Below are 19,079 nucleotides of genomic sequence, written 5' to 3' on the forward strand. Positions count from 1 at the left end.
TCCGCGACTATCACAGCGTATCCAGACTACACACTTCTAGTGCAGAGACAGCAATTGAACTATGGGACCGTGAAGAAGAGACTGCGTGAAGCAGGTCACAGATATATGCTGATCTACCCTGCGAAACTGAAAGTGTTTCATAAAAACAAGGCTCTGTTCTTTGAGACCCCGGAAGACGCAACAGAGTGGTTGGATGCCCAAAACTGCCTGTTTGGAGCAGACAGACAGAAAGAAGACGGGACGGATAAGTGAGGCATGATCCCGAACCCGAGGTGCTGTATACACTATAACATTAGGACTTGAATATAAGATAGGGCAGGATAGATCTGGAAGTAATGGGCTATGGGCTGAGCATGTAGTATTGAATGTGCATAACACAATGTTGCATAAAACAGGAAACACAGTGAACTCACTCTTATACCCCTACAGATAGGATAGGTGGGTTGCCGATAGTGTGGTCACCCCCAGCAGTATCCCTAGTATCGGCAACGCCAAATAGGTACTAGATATGGGTAGGCCTGAGATCCAGGGATGGAGCTGGCCAACAGTTGGGAACGGGAAGGGTTGTGGGTGGGAAGGGAGTTGGAGGGTGTGCTGTGGTTTTAATAAAAGAACAGGCTTACATCCATGCACCGAAGCGCAAGACACAGAGGGCGAAAAGGAAGAAGAGCAGAACTGGGTATGGATAAGGATGGGGTACCTCAAGATAGTTACCTGGAACTTCAGGGGATAAATAGTTATCTCAAAAGAAACAAAATTATGATGTATTTGAGGAGGCAAAAGATAGATATTGCTTTATTACAAGAAACCCATCTTACAAAAGAAAAACAAGAGGCAATTGGGAAAAAGTGGAAAGGAATCAGAGTGGGAGCAGCATACTCTGCATACGATAGAGGGGTAATCACCTGGGTGGCACCGTACGTCCCTTTTCAGCTGCTACAATCAGCGGTGGAGCCAGATGGGAGGATGGTGACACTACGAGGATTAGTAGAAAACAGGGAGGTGTGCATTATTAACACATACGCCCCGAACCAAGATACCGTGGCCTATTTTAAGACCTTATACAACAAAATAACACCGTACTTGGTGGGCGCGGTTAAATGGGGGGCGACTTTAACTATACGCTAAATCCCAGAATAGACAGGTCTGATGGGAAACTGGACAAACCCACCCTGGCAGCCAGAACCTTGCAAATCTTGATGAAAGACTTTAAGCTAGAAGACATGTGGAGGTTACACCATCCAGATGACAGACACTACTCACACTACTCAGCCCCACATGATTTGTATACACGGTTAGATTACATTTTTGCCTCCCCGGATATGATAGGAGAGATAGTACAGGCAGAATATAGAGAGAGAATCCTCTCAGACCACGCACCACTGGTTTTAACATGGCAACATCAACCCCCAGAGATATAATCCCTATGTGGAGGCTGAGAGCCAAAGCATTAAAAGACACAGGTGAAGTGGGAAAAGTGAACAAAAGGCTCCCACCGATCCCCTCTCAACCCTGGCCTAGAGGATCACGGCCCAGACACCCGCCACGAGAGGAGTTTGCCCATCTCCCAGACGACCAAATACCCTGGTACAAGAACATACGGATGTGCCCACTCGCGTGCCCACCCGCCTGCCCACCAGCCTGCCCTGCACATGCCGACACCTGCGGCATGGATGGACTCGACTAAACCATCCAGCACCAAATCAACACATCGTTAGAGATGCCATGACGACCTAGCCAACGGTCAGCACACTCGTGCAAACATACACACCGGACACTCCCACACCAATCCACACGAAGAACATACTCAGTGCTATGACTTAGGCGACGGACACACCCACGGACGTGCATCTTTATTATTTTCCACATAGGCTTTTCAAAATGCAGAAACGCAAGACGCATAATGAACTCATCTAAAAAGGCTTGTTCACGCTTCTTCTAAACCCATGTACCATAATGAGAAATATAACGAAGACACGATACTGGGGATAGAGCAATATGATACCATAACCTAAAGCGCTCTGTATCAAACGGTTCCACCTATGCACCAGGCCCAAGTAGGCCGCAAGCAAAAGCCTCCATGAACATTGAATGAGCAAGAGTTCGGTTGCTGACCCTGCAGAATGGGCCCAGCAAAAGCAGACAGTCAAGGGCACAACGTTGCAAACTCTCATACCGCAAGCCGACGCCAAGGTCACACCTGCAAGATAAGCCAGGCACACAGTGAGAAATGCAATATTAATTGTGCAGAATTCTGCCTCAACCACGGTCCCACCTCACGTGACCAAGCCAAACCTGATAGGATGCCAAGCCCAGGAGGAAGAAGGCGCCTGGATCCCCCGTCTCAAGACACAGGCAGATACAATTAAGCGACTCAATGGACATCTGCGGCGGTGGGAGTAGTCGGCCTTCCTGCTTATGAATAAATCCTCACATTGTCTGCACATACCCATAGTGAAACATTGTTGCAAGTGACAGGTGCACTGCGAGCTGGGAACAGCGATGGTCCCAGACTGGGGGGCTCGCGGGTGAACCAATCAGAACATGGGGCCCTTATCACTGACGCCATTAACATTGACCAATCCTCAGGGGTCTTCATGTAACAATTTTTATGTATCAAACTGAAGGGACAACCCAAGTATACCACCTGACTGACCCTTAACCAATAACAACGTTCTTTATACGTATGCTATACTAACCCTACCACTCGGGGAACCAATCCAGAGTGGCGATAGGTTTTTTGCTAACTTTCTCAGGTGACGCAAGTAGCGCGTCATACTAAGGTAAAAAGGGCCTGCGAGCCCCACGATGTTGAGAGAGTGTCAGGACGGAAGCGTACGATCCTTGACCCATCCCTGCCGTTTTGTTTAATAAACAGCAGAATCACCTTGCTTCTTGCGTGTGTCTCATACTCTATCTCTTTTGGGATATACGGGAGGAGTTGGGGCCTCCCTGCCCGGAGGTCCGCGGACGGCCCAGCCGACCCTGGGAGAATTTCCCCCCGACAAGTTGGAGGCACTGCTGAGATCTGTTTAAGGTCCGCTTTTATTTTTATTTTTCCAAGTATTCACGTTTCGAGGAGGCCCGGCGGCGCGGCCCCCTCTGCCGCTGCCCCCTTTTGAGGACTACAGGACCATCGCGGAACTGCGAGAAGACCGGACAGCGCAATACGGATATTGGCCCTCGGGAGCCGGTTGAGAAGTATCCCGCCTGCGGTTGGCGAGTGTCCAGACGTAGTCCAGACGAGGGGAGGTGGCGAGCCGCTTGGAGGGGTGCACGCAGTCGAGCGGCCCCGCATCAAGAGAACTTGGTGAGTATGCCACACACAACAAGCAATGTGAAATTGTGAGGGAGGGGGAGGAATTGAATACGGGAGGTATTACACAGGTGCGCGGCGAAGGTTTGATAATTTAGTGTTGGCAATGAAATGAATGGTAGCCGGACGAGTGCGAGAGCAGTCCGCTACGTTACAGGAGAGAAGGGGCGGAGCACGAAAACCTCACGTGCGGCCGCTCATAGACACTGATTGGCCTAGGTCGCGACCATGTGTAAGGGTGTGTGTGTGTGTGTGGTTTCCTACGATTTGGCAATTATTGATCAATGAGTAGATGAAGATCCCTATTGATCGAGCAGGAAACTCGATAGATAGATGACGTTTCCCTGTAGGCGGTAGCTAGCTAGTTGCCCAATACGGAAGATAATTGGCTGGTTAAGCCCTCCTGTCGAGGGGCGTATCACACGCGAGGCGACGCAGTGTGCGCAGTCCGATTATATTATTGATTACCTTGTTCCAGGAGTGACAGGAAGACAGCTGTGGGGTTAACGGGGGTAGATTGCAAGTGTATTTTGGACTTAAAGAATATATGAAGAACTTACCAGTAGTCTGAAGAGATCGGTGACGTCACCAACAGGGCTTACATAGGACATCTCGAGAACCAGGCATCTTTATTTTTGAGTGGCGGGGAGGAGAGCTGTGTTAAGGGCGTGGAAACGGATGTACACGGTAATGAGTTGATCGGGGGAAGGTGAAAAGGGGGACGTGGCTGCGCACGGAGAACACCGGCCACGGCAAGTGTAGAAGAGGGAGGAGGAGCAAGTGAAAGTAGGACGGCAGTATAAGATCGTCACAAGGGGCACGCAGCCGCAGGGGGCTACGTGCGCCTCGGCCGCAGGGGGCCGTAAGGGTGTTGTATAAAGGAAGAAACGAAAGAAAAGAATATACAAATGTAAATACTATATTTTACTAATTTTTCCTTAGCGGACTATCGCAAGTCCCCAAACTTACGGGGCCAGGTAAAGATATAAGGCTGTATATTGTAAACTGCTAGTGAGATAACCGCTACCAAATAGGGGAAGGGTAACAAGTGGAGCGCTACAATGTCATACGGGACAGGATCGGGGGGGTGGGGAAACACCCTCACTACCCCACTGCAACACATATGTAAAACACTATCACCCCATAGGGAGAAATTGATCAAGTACAGCATAGAATGGACACAGGGGACGGACAACAAAATGACGACACCGTGGCCGCCTAATGGTAGCTTCGATCCATATACCCAACACTCACTATTAAACCATCTGCACAATACATACAAGGGGAAGAAGTTGACGCACCACGTGGAGGTGTTCAACTTATGGAGGATGTTCCAAGGGTCTCGACCAGGACCAAACGGAATGTTCATTGTAGGGGAAAAAACGGGAGATAAGGAGATTAAGGAGGAGGGAGAGAATGGGGAAAAGGAGAGTGAAGGCACACAGAACACGGGGAAAGGACAAGAGGGAGGAGAAAAGAGTGACAACTCAACCGAAAATGAAATAAAAAAGGAACAGAGCGACGATATACCTCTAGCGAAGGTAGTGAAAACAGAGGGAGGGGGGTTGTATCCTTTGAGAGAACTAGGAGAAATAGCAAGAGAACAATTAAGGGCGGCTGAGGGGTACTCGAACCCAGCATACAGCCCGCCTCCATATACAGCTACAGGTGGCCACACGGGAGGGGAGCGGACTAGTACAACGGGATCAGCCCATAGGAAGATGCTAGCAGGGGAGGGGAGGACTGAAGAAGAGCAGACTACGGACGTAGGAAATGATGAGTGGGTAGCTGCGCAGATACTATTAAAATTACGAGGTTCATTAACAGGAGAAGAGAAGGAGGTGGTAAGGAAAATGGACGAGGATAATTCCAGGGAGAGTGAAATGGAAGGGGAAGAAGGGAAAGGAAAGGGGGAAGAGTTGTTAAGACAGAAGGAAGAGACTTTGGAGGAACGATTAGCAGAATTAAGGGATGAGCAGAATGCACTGATCAAGCAGCTCGAGAGGGGGGAAAGAGAGAGAGCACGGGAAAGGAAAGAAGGTAAGAATGAGTTGGAAAAAATGAGAGAACGAACTGAGGAGCAAAGGAGAGAAGCCGAAAGGTTAAAGGCAGCAGCAGAAAGGGTATCAAGAGCAGCACTGCGCGACAGGAAAAAAGAGGAAGAGGAGAAAGAAAAAGAAATGGCAATATGGAAGAAGAGATTACTGTCAGAAACGACAAGGAAATACGAAGAAGGGAGGATGATAGAGAGTATATTAGAAAGGGAGAGGGGGAGATGGGAAAGGAAGAAAGAAGATGAAAAGATATTGGAAAAAATGAGTTGTGAAGTAATGGAAGAATTAAAAAAGAAAAGAGAGGAAATTGGTAGAGAAATAGCGGAGAAAAATGAAGGGGAAAGAGAAGATAAGAGGGGGGAGAGTGAAGTAAGGAGGCATGTATATAGAGGCACAGAAGTAGCAACAACATCGGCACAAAGGGGAGCGATTAGCAAAGAAGAAAAGGGAGGAACGGACCTAATAGACTTAAGAACAGTAACGATTGGGGGGAAAAAGACAGTTTGGGGGTTGCCATTTATGAATGACTTTTGTAGTGAGGAAGAAGAAGGAATGGAGAAGGAAGGAAGAAATAGTGAAAGGGAAAGCCTAGATAAACTATACACCACCCGGACAAATAAAGACTCACCATGGATCTGCAGGAGAAAGGAAGAACTGCAGAGAAGTGAGGAGGAGGAGCATGGAATGGTGGAAAGGCAGACACGTGAAGCCACGCCGTCACCGTCCCGTCATACATGCTCCACCACCTCACGCTCATTACGTGCAACATGCCCATCTAAACTCGCGCCCTTCACAAGCGAACTGACACCCTATGCAGGAAGGCTTAGGGACCTCCCTGGACGCAGGCAGGGAGAACGAATACACACGCCCACAATAAATAAAGGAAATGATGAAAGAAGGGGAAGTGGTGGAGGAGAAAGAGTAAAGACCAGGAGAAATATGGACGAAACTGACGACGTAGAAGAGACGGAAGAAGAGGAGGGGTGTGAGGACTCGATTTTGTGGAACCCAGGGGGTAAAACGGGACACAACCTAATGCCTCTTCTAGAGAGGGGAGGGGTTAGACCACAATACGTACCTTGGAAGCATGCAGACAAGGAAAATATAAAGTGCAGACTCCCATCATTAAGTGGAGGTGCGGGTAAATGGATATATGAAATGGAAAAACACACCGCAGGACAGAAATTGGCAGTGGGAGATGTAAAGGGCCTTCTCATATCAATATTAGGGGATGCTGCGGATGACATCTGGAAGAGAGCGGGCTTCCCTGGGGTAACAATAACAAACACATCTCACGATGGGGCACCATTCGCAAACTGCAGACATGCATTATGGCAGGCACTGAGGGTACAGTATCAAGACACATCAGACATAGGAGCAATTACCTCGCGCAAGATGCGTGAGAACGAAGATCCTGTTGATTATATCCAGGAAATTCAAGAGAAGTGGCGTATGGAAACTAGAGAACAATGGGACAAAACACCAGCAATATTCTATCATATACTAGTACAGGGGCTCCCAGAAGCAGTCCAGAAACAACTGAAGAAAGTAGTGGGGATGGAAGCAAAAGCATGGCCAGAAATACAACTGACTATAGTACATCATTGCAGGACATGGCAAGAAAAAATGAAAAAAAAGGAAGAGGATAGGAAAACGGAAGAGGCTAAACTAGTACAGAAGAAACTCACTAAATACACGATGGAAGGCACACTAATAACTACACCTGCCGCAATAACTCAAAGCCCCACACAAGTAGTGGCTGCACAAGACCCCTCCCAAATACAATCATCGCAGACTGTAACACAACAGATGCCGCCACTCCAACCATACACGACTAACATGGGAGGAGGATACTCAACGCCAGGAGCTGGGTATTATAATTACAACCGGGGAAGGGGAGGAATAATGAGAGGGAGAGGATACAGATTTAACACACAACAACAGGTGGGGGGACTTAGAAATTCCTACCCCACCGGGCACCCAGTATACCAGGACAACACAGGAAGTTTTCCATGGCAGAACAGGGAACAACTGGTGTGTTGGATTTGTGGATTGGTAGGCCACATGTCACGTACGTGTAGAGTGAGACCAGGCACACCGTTGTGGAGTGAACAGGGACAACAAGAGCTCACACAGGAACAGCAGGGCCTCCAGCAACAGCAGACATTGCAACAGGGAAATGGACAGCAACAACTAGTAACACAACAACAGCCACGGACATATCCACCGCCTCAACAACAGGTAGCGATTACACAACAACCCCAAGCACAGCAAGTACAGCCACCTGCACAAGTCCAAGACCATAACATAACCTCAACCAATACCCAACTACAGCAAACACAACTGGGTAGGGTGACAGTCCTGGGACACAACCCTTACACGGGAAGTGGTCAATCATTATACCCCCAATAGGACAGCTCACAGACGACCTTGGTGTGTCCCATCATGTCGGTAACACCAAATAGTGCGGAGGAACCACGCATAGAGGTAACGATAGGTGACAAAAAATTATCATTCCTTTTTGACACCGGGGCGACCCGGTCTTGCATAAGGGAAGGTAAATTTAAGATGTCAGGTGAAGCCATGAACACCCAAGGATTCTCTGGGGCTAGGGGGTTGGTTCCCTTTACTGATAACATTCCCTTATCAATAGGGGATTATGACATGTCAGTCCCACTTTTATATTCTAGGGCCTCACCAGTAAATATAATGGGGAGAGACATAATGAGCAGGTTGAATATGACAATCTCCTTTACGGAGGACGGCATAATTTGCTCCACTCCAGGAATTAACATGCTCACTGCACGACAGATTATGCAGGCATACTGTGGACAGACAGTGATTAGGGCTGAGCCAGTAGATGGTGAACTGTTCCAGTACGGGACGGACATGGCATTTGCATGGATGCCAGGGATAGATGGAAAGATCGGGAGGAGGCCAGCAGCCTACTTGTTTAGACCAGAAACACCAGCCAACGAACCAGAAGGAAAGGTGATTTCAGTGGACATAGAGAGCATTATAGCAACCGCTGATTACATTGCAGTGCATGCCCAAGACAGAGAAGGAAGAGCATGGAGGGCAGTGATAGCACTAGCAGAGGTATGTAGACTCACCCAGGTGTCAGATGAGGAGCTCTTCTCAGGAGAAAAGGAAGAAGGTGAAATGGTATTTATGATGAGTGTGGAAATATGGCTAAGGGTGAAGTACAAACAAGTGGCACAGAAAATTGCAATGGCACTTGAGGCACCCACGTCCACCCCAGTTCCCTTTTTTGAGGAGGATATGGCAAAAGTACCCACATCATTATGGACTACTAGCCCCTATGACGTGGGGTGCATAAAAAGCATAGGGGAGGTAAGAATAAAATTGAAAAAGGGTGCAATACTCCCCAGAGTGAAACAGTACCCACTATCAAAAGAGGCAGATGAGGGCATATATGAAACAATAACGGCCCTTATAAATAATGGCATATTGGTCCCATCAGAATCTCCATGCAACACAGCTGTATACCCAGTGCGCAAGACTAAAGGTGGATCTTGGCGCTTCATAAGGACCTCAGGCCTTTGAACAACATAGTGGAAGCAGAAGACCCCATAGCAGCAAACCTGGCCACAATATTGTGCGGCATTCCAGCAGAGGCATCACGGTTTACAGTGAGCGACCTTAAAAATGCCTTTTTCTCAATACCACTGCACCCAGACTCACAAGATCTGACAAGCTTCACTTACAGAAACACAAAGTGGAAACACACCAGATTGCCACAAGGGTACTGCGAGTCACCCTCAATATTCAACAGAGTAATACAGATGGATTTGGGTAACATTGAAGTAGAAAGCACAGTGTTACAGTATGTTGACGACATAATCATTTGCAGCACAAACGAAAAAAGATGCAGAGAGGACTCATTAAAGATGCTGACAATATTGGCTGAAAAAGGTTACAAGGTAGACAAGGAAAAGTTACAATACTGTCAGGAAGAAGTACTTTACATTGGACAGCTCATATCCCAATATGGAAGACAGATTGCACCACAAAGAGCACAGGCAATTTTAAAAACGCCATTGCCACAAACAGTGAGAGAATTACAGCAGTTCCTGGGCCTGTGCAACTACTGCAGAGCATGGGTATTTGATTACAGCTCATACATAGGACCCCTACTTGAGGGGTTAAAAGAAGCTAACAAAGGAGAGAAAAAGTTGGGGTGGACAATGGAAATGAAAGAGGCTTTTGATGAACTGAAAGATGCAATATCAACCGCTCTGGTACTGGCCACCCCAGATTATGAACGACAATTTTTTATATTTTCACATTGCGACTCAACAGTAATGAAAGCAGTGTTGGCTCAAAAAACAAGCATGGGCTACAAACCAGTAGCGTTTTACATCGGCCACTTAGATCCTGTGATGCTAGGTCATTTCCCTTGCGAACAAGGTCTCGCCGCAGCTGCCTTTGCGGTAAAGAAATCATCGGCAATCACCACGGGGTGCCCAACCACACTATTTGTGGAACATGCACTATTTGCAATATTGAACAAGCCTAAGTCCACACTAACAACGCAGAGGGCGTCAGGTTATGAGATAATATTATCTAGAGCTGAACTATCAATTGTTAGATGCAGCACGGTCAACCCTGCAAGGTTTATAGCAGAAGCAATTGAGGAAAGAGACTATGCACACGATTGTACAAAGACTACTGAAATGTATTCATGCACTAGAAGGGTTGAAGAGAATGCACTAGACGGAGGTGATCTCTTGTTCATTGATGGGTCATCAACAATTGACCAAAGTGACGGGATTAGGAGAACTGGGGCAGCAGTGGTAAAAATGACAGAGGTACCGGTGTGTGTGGCGATGAAATGCGAACAATTACCACAGCATTACTCTGCCCAAGCAGCGGAATTAGTCGCACTGATCTTGGCGTTGAAGGAAAGCTTTGACAAACGAGTGACCATATATTCCGACAGTGCATATGTCACATCTACTGTCCACTCAGGGTTGTCCAAGTGGAGGAGAAGAGGGTTTAGGAGAGCTGACGGCACCCCATTGCAACATGCCCTCTTATTGGCTGAACTAATTGAAGTAATAAATGACCCCCAAGAATTAGCCTTGGTCAAATGCACCGCACACACTAATGGAGAAGACCATATTTCAAAAGGGAATGCAGCAGCAGACGCACACGCGAAGTATGCTGCATATTTTGGCGAGATATGGAACCCCCCAGAGTCAGAGAGAGGGAGAGGGAGGGGAATAGCTAAGGACATGTTAATAAGAGAAGGGTACACCCATCTCCCAGCCACACAGATAATGGAGCTACAAGCGGCTGCACCAATGGCAGAAAAAGAAATATGGGTAAAAAGAGGATGTACAATGTCGCCAACTGACGCACTATGGCGCCAGGGTAGCACTGGAAAGATGGTAATGCCACTGGCACTATTGAACACCGCCCTGAGCCAACTACACCACCCAGCCCACACAGGCAAGGAAGTCATCGCAGCACGAATTAGGGAAGATTGGTTCTGCCCCGAGTTAAATTCCCATGTGTCAAATTTTATCAGCAATTGTCTCACATGTCAGCAGTTCACGGCCGGTCACACGCTGAAGGTGATAAAAGGTACTATACCCCGGCCAGAGGGACCCTTCCGACACATCCATATTGACTATGTTGATATGATCAATGTATGTCAAGGAAATAGGTATATGATTGTAGTTGTGTGCCCATTCTCGAGGTGGATTGAGGCAGGGCCCTGCTCCCGCCCAGATGCATTCCGAGCAGCTAAATTCCTAGTGAGGGAGGTCTTCCCCAGGTGGGGAGTGTGCGAAATACTGCGGTCAGACAATGGGCCGCATTTCGCCAATGAAATGTTCCAGCATATCACATCCTTACTGAACATCAAGCATAAATTTGCATGTGCATATCACCCGCAGGCCAACGGTACATGCGAACGCCTGAATGGCCTATTAAAAGAGGCAATTGCAAAAATACAGCAAACAACAAAGAAGAGTTGGCTGTATTGCCTTCCGCTATCCCTATTTGAGCTAAGGAATAGACCAGGCTCCGACCACCACCTCACCCCTCACAAGGTGGTGACCGGACGCCAAATGCGCCTTCCTCTGACGCCAACATCAAGAGCATTCACCGACCATGAGAGTACTGCAACTGTCCTTGGTGATGAAATGTACCAATATGTGTCTTCTTTGATTACTAGTGTATTGTTTGTGTCTCAACAGCTCGAGCGCACGCGGGGCGCATCTAAGAGTGATCAACAAGAAGACGCGGATGAAGAATTGGAAAAGGGAAAACTGTGCAAAATTGCCAAAGGTGACCACGTACTACTCCGCAATTTCAACAGAAAGTGGAACAGCCCACGCTTCACTGGCCCCCACCTGGTAGAGGAAGTATCAACGAGAGCAGTAAAGCTACAGGACAAACGTGCTTGGAATCACCTACACGACGTAAAGATCTGCAAACTCCAGACCCGCCCTAGCGTCACCGACAGGGCCATTGGAAGAGCAGCAACAGCGTCGCCAACGGAGGAAGGGACTTCTACCGCAACTAACGGCCAAAGTGTCCCCATACCCTGCCACCCCCCTGATTCCCCAGAGACAACTACTGAAATAGAGAGGGGTAATCACCATACCACCCACCCCATGGTCACACGATCAAAGAGTAAAGAAACCTCTACCAGTTGAGCCCCAAACCCTCTGCCCATTGACCCCCTACCCACTGCAATAATAACCCAACTGAAGGACATTGTTTTGCACATACACATGTAAACACTTGAATGTTCTCTATTTTTTCTCTCGCACATGCAGGTACGGTGTATTATTGTACTGCTAAGAAAACAAATAACTAACAAAGTTCACTGCCCAGGAGTAGATGATACCCTCAGACAATAACTACCCTGAAGAATTATCGCACCAATTTGTCTATTAGATAAAAAGGCCAAAGTACCTGAAAAAGAGGAGGGTACGTGTCTACTACACAGCACTTCTCTTGGCCATAGAACAATCAATGCCCCACCTCCACCCATACTTGCCTGTCCTAAGAGATAGATCGCTTAGATTGGCGTGGGAACAGCTCTTCGCCTGGGCACTGAACGACTACTTGATAGGGAGAGCTTGAAAACAACAACTAACACTAATAACAAGCATATTGAGAATTTTCAGGCGGGCAACTTTAACGTCGCAAGAATTAGCTGCCGGACTGCAGCAAGGTAAGAGCAAAATGCCGGTGAGACTAGCCTCTGTAATAAAGATGATAGGGATTTTGATGATCACCGGGTTTGTGGCTGCCTCTGTATGGCGGAACAGCTATGCTATCAATATTTTTGCTGTACCCAAACCTAATATACCCCCACCCCCAGCTGCAACAGGTGTTACGTCAGGTGGTACTTGCAAAATTACACACAAGGGAAATAGAGTTAAACACAGCACATACTCAGACAATAAAGATATTGACAACTACATACAAAATTCAGCACACGTCTCAAACAACATGTGGTGCCAACACATGACTCAAATAGGTAAACAAACAACAGAAGACAGCTGCTACGTCTGCTCATTGATCCCATACGCCATGAGTGCTTCCCGAACCTTCGTTGCCACGGAAATAGATGAAAAAAAAGCACGGTGTATAATATACCTGGCACCGTTCCAAACGAAAGGGAGATTTCAAGGGAACACGGTGCACCTGGTATGGAAATCACGAGACACATACCCGTACGAAAATAACTTCCTTAAGAGTTATTTGAGTTACCACAAGGCCAGTTTACATGCTGAAGCATTCAGATACATAACAAGTGGCCCTGAAAAAGGAGAAACAAAGAAAGGTACACTACAGTACCTACCATGTGATTGGTACGCCACTGAAGTTCCTGGTAAACAAGGATGTTGGGAAAGACCACTGATAATGATAACAGGGAAGGTGTACCTGGGTGACAAATGGGACACAGGAGTGGTTGGCAGCAACATGGTAATGAGAGAAGATACTACAACTATTGCTGAACACAACAACAGATGTTGGATGACTTGGGTTAAGTACGTACCCATGCTAACGTGGATAGAGAAGGATGAAGACCCAATAACAATACTGCCGATGACTGCACCTAAGGTATGCTACCAACACAAAGGAGAAGTGGACGTAGGATACAACACCATCTGTGCAAGCGTGATAGAGCTACCTGAGGGGGGAGTAGGAACAGCAGTAGTAATGGACCATTACTGGGCCTGTGGAGACAAGGCATACCACACACTGCCCCCTCTGTGGAATGGTGTATGCACAATAGTACACGTTAATGTACCATCACTAGTGGTGCCCCAGAAACATGTGAATGTGGCGAACTTCCCCAAAATGGATGAAGGAAACAAGAGGAAGAAGAGATCTGCACAGCTTCAGAAGGGGCCAGAGAACCGGAACAACGGCAACAACACTGTCCTGAATAGGAAGAAAAGACAAGGAGAACCTCTGACAGGAAATTACCTGTGGGGAAGGTCGTAAACAGCACTCACTTCAATTCCGCCAGAACACAGACTATTCAGCAGAGCAGCAATGTTCTTCTCCTCAATAATACATCCGGGACTACAGGCTTACGCAAACGCAAAATGGCTCCAGATAACTAGATGGGAATTAACTCTACAGTAAATGGATTCAGCGCAATAAAAGAGGAACTGCGAGCAGTGAGGATGGTAACACTACAGAACAGATATGTACTGGACCTCCTCACAGCAATGGAAGGAGGAGTTTGCGCAAAGATAGGACAATCATGCTGCACATTCATTCCTGCTAATGATGCTGACAATGGTACACTGACAGAAGCAGTATCACAATTGGCCCAGATGCACTCCAAAATGATGGATGAATGTAAAGGTGTAAAAAAGGATGAGAGCTGGTTTTCGACGCTATGGTCATGGATGCCATCTTGGCTGTCAGATGGACTGAAGATCATAGTTGGATGCATTATTTTGGCTGGAGCTGCACTTATCATAATAAGATTTTGGAAGGCCCGGAAGGCACGCACCACAGACGAGATGATCGAAATGGTCGGTATGCACCCCTTGATGCCAGCAGATGACGGCCAACACACAGGCACAATAATAAAAGAGAGAGAGAGGTTGCGCAACCAGATCATCACTAACCACCTGAACCCACCATCTGTGAAGCTCGAAAACCCAAGAAACCCAAGGAGCTACATAGGGAACTGGGTATACTGCACACCTGGAGGAACCTGTGTATATATGTACTGGTCATTTGAAGACCATGTTAACCACTATGGACATTTGGGAGGAGTAACTAAAATATGGAGAGTGAGAGGAGATAAGGAAAAGGATATGTTTGTGGTCGACAAGTCGACCAGAGGGGGGACTGAAGTGGGAAAAGTGAACAAAAGGCTCCCACCGATCCCCTCTCAACCCTGGCCTAGAGGGTCACGGCCCAGACACCCGCCACGAGAGGAGTTTGCCCATCTCCCAGACGACCAAATACCCTGGTACAAGAACATACGGATGTGCCCACTCGCGTGCCCACCCGCCTGCCCACCAGCCTGCCCTGCACATGCCGACACCTGCGGCATGGATGGACTCGACTAAACCATCCAGCACCAAATCAACACATCGTTAGAGATGCCATGACGACCTAGCCAACGGTCAGCACACTCGTGCAAACATACACACCGGACACTCCCACACCAATCCACACGAAGAACATACTCAGTGCTATGACTTAGGCGACGGACACACCCACGGACGTGCATCTTTATTATTTTCCACATAGGCTTTTCAAAATGCAGAAACGCAAGACGCATAATGAACTCATCTAAAAAGGCTTGCTCACGCTTCTTCTAAACCCATGTACCATAATGAGAAATATAACGAAGACACGATACTGGGGATAGAGCAATATGATACCATAACCTAAAGCGCTCTGCATCAAACGGTTCCACCTATGCACCAGGCCCAAGTAGGCCGCAAGCAAAAGCCTCCATGAACATTGAATGAGCAAGAGTTCGGTTGCTGACCCTGCAGAATGGGCCCAGCGAAAGCAGACAGTCAAGGGCACAACGTTGCAAACTCTCATACCGCAAGCCGACGCCAAGGTCACACCTGCAAGATAAGCCAGGCACACAGGGAGAAATGCAATATTAATTGTGCAGAATTCTGCCTCAACCACGGTCCCACCTCACGTGACCAAGCCAAACCTGATAGGATGCCAAGCCCAGGAGGAAGAAGGCGCCTGGATCCCCCGTCTCAAGACACAGGCAGATACAATTAAGCGACTCAATGGACATCTGCGGCGGTGGGAGTAGTCGGCCTTCCTGCTTATGAATAAATCCTCACATTGTCTGCACATACCCATAGTGAAACATTGTTGCAAGTGACAGGTGCACTGCGAGCTGGGAACAGCGATGGTCCCAGACTGGGGGGCTCGCGGGTCAACCAATCAGAACATGGGGCCCTTATCACTGACGCCATTAACATTGACCAATCCTCAGGGGTCTTCATGTAACAATTTTTATGTATCAAACTGAAGGGACAACCCAAGTATACCACCTGACTGACCCTTAACCAATAACAACGTTCTGTATACGTATGCTATACTAACCCTACCACTCGGGGAACCAATCTAGAGTGGCGATAGGTTTTTTGCTAACTTTCTCAGGTGACGCAAGTAGCGCGTCATACTAAGGTAAAAAGGGCCTGCGAGCCCCACGATGTTGAGAGAGTGTCAGGACGGACGCGTACGATCCTTGACCCATCCCTGCCGTTTTGTTTAATAAACAGCAGAATCACCTTGCTTCTTGCGTGTGTCTCATACTCTATCTCTTTTGGGATATACGGGAGAAGTTGGGGCCTCCCTGCCCGGAGGTCCGCGGACGGCCCAGCCGACCCCGGGAGAATTTCCCCCCGACACAGGGTTTAGAGAAGACCTGAGAAAGGAGATTGTGGAATATTTTGTAAACAATACTGGAAGCGTTAAATCAGTGGGTACCCTATGGGAGGCTTTTAAAGTGGTGGTAAGGGGAGCAGCGATAGCTAAATCCAAAGGACTGCAAGGGGGAATACTGCACGAACTGCAGAAGGCAGAGGAGAAACTCGAGGCAGCCACGCGCAGTGAAGTTGACTCCTCAGATAAGGCGGATACCATATACCTTTTACAGCAATCATGCGAGAGACACTGGGAAAGTCTATGCAACCTAAATTATAAGAAATACATAGAGAGGCAACACGCCGGTGGAGACAAGCCGGGGCGGTTGCTAGCATGGCTGTACAAAAGTGAAACACTGAGATCGACGATTAGAGAAATACAAGGAGAGGGGGGACGGGGTCTTGATACCCAGGAAGGAGTGAATGAAGGGTTTTTCAATTTTTTTAGATTATTGTATGAAGATACAGATGAAGTGAAAGAGAGCGAGATAGTGGAAATCTTGGAAGACATTGGCCTACCAAAATTGAGTGCTGAAGAAAGAGAGAACTTAGACGCCCCTGTCACACTAGAGGAACTAGAAGCAGTGGTCAAGGAATTGCCCACTTGCAAAGCCCCGGGCTCGGATGGACTTTCTAGTGAGTTTTATAAAACATATAAGACTGAAGTGCTTCCCCCGCTGCTGGCCATAAAGCCGGCAAGCCAAGCATGAAGCGCGGATCATACAGACCGTTATCCATGCTGAACCAGGACTGTAAAATACTTTCGACTGTGCTGGCCGCGAGACTGAAACGGGTTATAAGCAAACTTATACATCCTGATCAAACTGGATATGTCCCACATAGAAATATATCAGACAATCTTAGGAGGCTCCACTGGGTCATAGAACAAACAGAAGGGGAAGCACAAGAGGTTTCTATAGTGTCACTGGACGCTGTAAATGCCTTTGATTCTGTGAAATGGCCATGGCTGATAGCAGCCTTGCGGGAATATGGTATAGGGCCTGGGTATCTAAAATGGGTTAAACTACTATGTAGCTCACCACTAGCCAGGCTAAAGAGGGGAGTCGTTATCTCGGAAAGATGGCAACTAAGCAGGGGCACCAGATAGGGGTGCCCTTGGTCCACAATGTTATATATCCTTGCATTAGTGCCCCTATCGATATACCTCAGACACCTGTACGAAGAGGTATGGAGCCATACGAATGGAGGGCCACAACTATTATCACTATATGCAGATGATGTGCTGTTGTATTTAAGATATCCAGAGGAAAACTTGCAATACATCCTAGAAGTGATGGAGCGATTTGCGTCGCTTTCGGGTATTACAGTCAGCCCCAAAATATCATGCATATTCGCCCTAGGAAGATATAAAGGGATCCCACAGGAGCAATTACCCATTCTACAAATATCCTGGGAGACCACAACCTTCCGATACCTGGGGATAGATATCTACCACACAGCGGATGACGAACATAAACACAACACAGAAAAGGCTATAACAAATATTGAAAACAGTGTAAGATTCTGGTGTAAACTCCCTCTGGCCATGGTGGGAAGGGTGGACCTGTTGAAAAAGGTTGTATTACCAAGGTTGATACACTTTTTCAGAAACATACCATATATGATACCGAAACGTTTACTTGCCCAACTCCAGAGCATATGCAGAGGCTTTATCTGGCACAACACTAGAAATAGGATAGCCCTGTGGAAATTACAAAACACATATGACAAAGGAGGCATAAACCCCCCCCATTTTGAGGTTTATTACTGGGACAGTCAGCTACACTATGTGGCTAAATGGCTATCGGAAGATCCAACAGCGGAGTCCAGATTACTGAGGTCAGAGTGTTCCCCATTCTTATTGAAAGAATGGATATGGTTGCCCAAATTGGAGATAAAGGGCGGCCTGAAAATGTCAGAACTGGGATGGCGGATGTGGCGGAAAGCTTGCCGGGCCATGGAGAAACCGACCCTGTGCTCCCCGCAAACACCATTGGTAGCACTGACGAAAGGGGACATGCAACTGAGGAAAACAATATGCATGCACTGGAAATCGGTGGGTATTGCAACAATGGGAGATATATGGCAAGATGGGAAAATACTGGAGTTTGACGCATTGGTAGAAGAAACGGGCCTAAATCAAGGGCAATACATTACATATACTAGACTGGTGCGACGAGTCAAAGAAACGTGGTCTGAAATAATGCTGGAAGACCAGCCGGATGCAACCATTGAAACTATCTATGACATTACAGAGGGAGGTCTCCCGAATTTATGAACTATTGAGGAGCAGGGTTGGGAAAGAGGTAACACAGTTAAAACAGGAATGGGAAGAGGAAGTGGGAGAATGTATGAATGATGGGCTGTTGGTGAGAGCTCTACGATATCATAAAAATGTGTCCAGAAATGCAAGGTTGCAACAAATCCAGCTATACGTAACTCATATAGCATACATGACCCCCAAGAGGATAGCCCGATTTAAAAACGCTGGAATTCAATCATGCCCCAAATGCAGAGAAGTGAATGCGGAAATGACCCATATGTTCTGGGCATGCCCGGAAATGAGTAAATTCTGGAAAGAAGTGGCCCGCTGCTTGACTGAAAATGGGATCACACTAGATGTGGACTCGGTGTGGGCATGTATGTTGGGGAGGTTCCCCAGACCACGCAAGCTAAACCATGTGAGCAAACTCAAAGACCTGGCTTACATACTGGCCAGTTGTAGGATTGCTTTGAGCTGGAAGGCATGTGGTAGGCCAAAGTTAGAGGTGTGGTGGAATGACCTCAAGA

The sequence above is a fragment of the Ambystoma mexicanum genome, chromosome 2q (genome assembly GCF_040938575.1).
Source record: "Ambystoma mexicanum isolate Mex_15411 chromosome 2q, UKY_AmexF1_1, whole genome shotgun sequence".
Classification (NCBI taxonomy): Eukaryota; Metazoa; Chordata; class Amphibia; order Caudata; family Ambystomatidae; genus Ambystoma; species Ambystoma mexicanum.